A 4,866-nucleotide genomic window follows, 5' to 3' on the forward strand; every position below is an offset into this window, starting at 1 on the left:
AAATTGGTTACAAAAACCTTCATGCAGGCTGATGCTATTGTGATACTTTTAAACGGATCCACACTTATCTCCTTAAAGAACTCGTCTCTGAATTTTAAGCATCCTTGAAAAAGAATTTCAACATCATTTTTACAATAACGAATAGCTTCTTTCTTAAAGTCAAAGACCTCTTTGCTCGCTTCTCTGTACCAGCTGCTAAACACCTGTTGTTCTTGAAGACTCATGCGTTCTACAGCGTAGCAGGATGGAGGAGGAAAAGCCCCCACATACTGGAGATGTTGTTCAGAGGAAAATAGGTGGGGGAAAAAACCCTTGCTTTGATCGGTAAAGCCTAACGCTTTCGGCATGGCACTAAGCTTCATGCACATGAAGGACAGGCTATCAATGTATTTTAACCTGTAATCAGGGTCGGTTAAACAGAGAAGTTTACTCCCTACCATGACGATATGAGGTTTAATCCCTAACTGCAGCATTGCTGTGAGAATCAGGTAACCATCGTACCCCCGCGCATTGTGCGCTATTAAGGTGTAACCTTTGTACATTGGCCTCCTGAAATGCAGGATAAATTTTTGGGTGCAATTCAGTCCATAAGCGTACCATTCATCACCTTTCAACGTTTTAGCACAGACCAGAAAGGGGGTATGCATGCCGCTCTCATTGACGAGGCATTCGAAATCATAAAAAATCAGTTTATCATCAAGCTGATTAATTGCACTGCAAGGCTGAAGGTAACACTTATGATCATCGCATGTAATGTCTAGGCTGGGGGGTACATTTTCACCGCAAATACTGCATTTTACATTACACACGTGTGGTTTATTCGGTTTACTGATTGGAATAACGTATATCCGTTTGCATACTTTACACAGTTTTACCAACTCACAGTCACTCATAGGCCTTTCAGCACTATTTCTGATGCGCGGTTCCCTGTGTCTGCTGAAACATGAAGAATTACGACAGATTCTTTGACAGCCTGCACAGCTTACAGGATTGCTAATCTCTTGCATACATGTATATGTTCGACACACTGGACAATAACCTTCACAATGGTGTGTATTTGCATTCTGATAGCTGGTGTCACAGTAATTACAAATATATCTGCACCCCATAAAACCTTTGAGATTTTGTATCCCATAGTAATGACCTTGAAATAACAGCAAAAACAGAGGGTTTGAACGATCAGGGAAACTGGTCTCAAATTTACACAGAGCAGTAGAGCCCGTGGTTCTGTGAAACACTACAATTTTTCTCTTCAGAATGGTTTCAAATTTACCAATATCACTAAAAGTAACTGCTGTTTGCTCGTCGAGGCCTGCCTGATGCTGCCATCTCCTCCCCAGTTCTACAGCACGGTGATCCGTGAGCTCAGGATCAGAGACGTGTGCGAGGCTGATTGCAAAACATAACTGATTACCGGTATTGTTTATAATATACAAATGACGCATTTTCTTATTAAACAGTTCACAGTCTAACGTTCCTGCAGCTTTACGCTTAGAACCTCCTGCTGGGTCATTAACAACCTGAAGAACAAATTCCATGTTATTATCTACAGGTATATTTGCATTCGATTGTACTAAATCGTCGAGGAAGTTTTCGAAAGCAGGCAGGATCATATTTCCATCATCTGTAACAGTAAATGTGATGTGACGATTGAGATTTTCACCCACTAATTCCAGCTGCACAACGTCGTTACGTCTGGTTAACGATCTCGCAGCGTCGGCTAATTCAATTATAATACGCATGATGTCTGTATAGAATGCTGCTAAATCTGGAACGTTACTTGGACAGGGCGGCGGTATGGTAAAAGGTCTCCTTATTTCATGGTTATTAAAATGTTCACGTTCAACCACAGCTGGAGGGTTTCGTCCTATTTGATCAGAACTAACTGCTACGTACGTATTGAAATGACCCCCGTGCTGATCTGCGGCGTGTGACGTAGAAGGATTCTGATGACTGTCAGGTGGATAATTTTGCTTAATGCTGTGTGGAGACGGTGCGCTATTTAAATTGGAAAGAGCCTGATTGATTACGTTTAAAACGTCACCGTGCTGATGTTCATTTATTACATTTTCACTGTTAGCAGGAGATGCATTTAAAACGATGTTATCTGCTACTTCTGCATTAACGGGAATTTCGTTAAGTTCATTAACTAAATTTCTTATTTCATCCAGGGCACGTCTGATTCGGTTATCCATTTCTATGAACATAAGAAACAAAATAAAAATAAAACTAACCTACAGAAAAAACAAAAAAACAAAAAACAAAACACAGTGATCAGTTCAGTTTAAAATCACCTTGATGTCACCAAAATGCTTCTTTAACAGAATCTGACATGCTGCCAGAAGCGTTAACGATGAGGCCATATTACGAAGATCCCGTGAGGCTGTAGAGACTGTCTTCCTGTGCTGTCCGTTTCTGTGGCCAATCTGTCCTACCATCAACGTTACCTCTGTAAGGAGAATGAACAAAAAATAAATAAATAGATAATAAATATATATATATATATATATTGAAATAATCACATTAAAGCTGGAAAAAAAACAAAGGAATTCAAATTAATTCAGTATGTATGTATGAATTAAAACGTACCGTTCATTAATCCACTCACTAGCGTTGCTCTGCTTTGTAGCGCAGAGAGTCGCTGTCTTTTGGCCGGGGTTAAATATTCTGTAAAAACAGAAGACAATAAAAGTTATCTTACGCTGCGCAGCACAGCGTTAATAAATAAAACGAAAAATAGTTTTTAAAATACACAAGTTTTTTTTTTTTTTATCTTACTCCGATTCTTTGCGGTAAAACCTCCAGATTTCACTTCTTGTTGAACTGAAACGGTGCCTCTCTGCTGAAAGCTGTCTTGATCTTTGAAAAGCGACCTTCTGGTGGGCGGATTCAATGTGGCATCTTTGGATGTATCTGTAAACAGGTTTATATGACATTTTATTGAACTATGCTTAAAATACATATATATATATATATATATATATATATATATATTGTTTTTATTTAATTTTTATTTCCTTACCTTGCTGCTGCTCGACAACTGTGTCTTCCACAGAGCTCTCAGTCGAATCTGTAAACAGTTTTTTATCTGAGGTTTAAAATACATTCACTCTCAAAGAAAAAATAGATAGTTCTTAGGACTTACTTACTTTCTGGTGGTGCTGGTAACTTATCCGGTGTGTCTTCAGGGGAAATGATGATAATTGACGGGGGGGTATTCAAAGAATCAGTTTTAATTTCTGTGTTAAAAGAAAGTTCAGTTGTTGTTGCGGGTTTCTCTTGTTTGGAAATAATTCGCCTTCTCAATTTTGACTGTCGATTCCAGCCACTGAACCCTCCAACTTGATCATTCGGGTTTACCTCTCTCATCAAATCTATAAATTGAAACATTGTCAAGGGTTAACTATAATATATATATATATATATATATATTATTGCATTTAACATTTACTTACCATAATCTGATTGTGTCAAGATGAAATCATCAAGGTCATCAGCGGTGGGTTCTATGACAAAGAAACAAATATATATATATATATATATATATATATATATATATATATATATAAACAATATATATAAACAAAATTTGAGAACATTCACATGCATTTAATGATTTCTTAAAAATGAATACTTACTTACTTACTTACGTTTAAAGATGTCATTGTGCTTTTGTGAATTATCAGAAGTAGAAGCCACAATTTCCGGGTTTCCTGAAATATTTACCGACATTTTTTCTTGTCAGTACTGGTATTTTCAATGTAACAAGTGTTATGGTTCAAAGACATTCAGCATTTGAAGACCCTGACACTGAGGTTAGACAATGAAACAGCCCCCGAACAACATTTACACACAGTATTTATACCAGAACATGACAGTGTTATCTCAACTGCAAAGACTATGTTTTTAAGACCAAAACCCTTCTTGAGTTCAAAGGTGATATGGTTATCTAAGAAACAGACGTAACTGCCCCTTCCTGACATCGCCCCTAACAGTTGGATATAGAATAACTGTAACCCTGTAACTCTAAGATGAAAAAGTGAAGGTTTTAGAAAAGCTACAGGTAACTAAAATTATCATTCCTTTTTCCTAAAATGGAGTCTCTCATGATTCAAAAACAAACACATCATTGCTAGAGTCAATTTGTAACTTGGAAACAGTATACTGAAGTTCTTTTTTTTTTCTGTTAATCTCATATTCGTCTTACCTATTTTCAGCTGCTTTTCCAGTATGTTGACGCAGAAGCTGAAGGTTTTTCTCGTTCCATCGATGTAGTGAAGCACAATTTTTTTATTTACTTTTTTAGGTCTTTTCTATTTTGAACGGATTTAGACTGGCTCATATATTCAACAAATAGGTCCTGCTGTAAAGCAAAATTAACTTACAATTCTGTCAGGTTACACAGTTCCTTTATTAGGATTTCATGTGATAGGTCAACATTAAGTTGATTATACCTTTAAAATATAAAAGGATGCATGTCTTTTTTTTTGTTTTTTAGATGTATTAACGCCTGAAAAAACATACAGATTATTAATAACACCCTTAAACACACCCCTGTGTTTTAATTGACTCATTTAAGGTATCGCCCCTAATGACGACAACCAATCAACATCCACTGTTACGCCCCTTGGACACACCCCCTGCTTGACCACGTGACCTCCTGCCCACATGGCAACCACATGGCCCCCACCGGAAGTCCCGCCCTCACCGGAAGTCCCGCCCACCTGTCAAAATGTTTGATGAAAGGGTGCACTTAAATTCTCTCTCACCCAGATCCTGACATAAACAGATAGTTATAAGCCATTAATGTCTCGGCCCCTTAAATGTTCCTGTTAAATTAATCAGAAATATTCCATAAAAGGAGCT

The sequence above is a fragment of the Girardinichthys multiradiatus genome, chromosome 24 (assembly GCF_021462225.1).
Source record: "Girardinichthys multiradiatus isolate DD_20200921_A chromosome 24, DD_fGirMul_XY1, whole genome shotgun sequence".
Taxonomy (NCBI): domain Eukaryota; kingdom Metazoa; phylum Chordata; class Actinopteri; order Cyprinodontiformes; family Goodeidae; genus Girardinichthys; species Girardinichthys multiradiatus.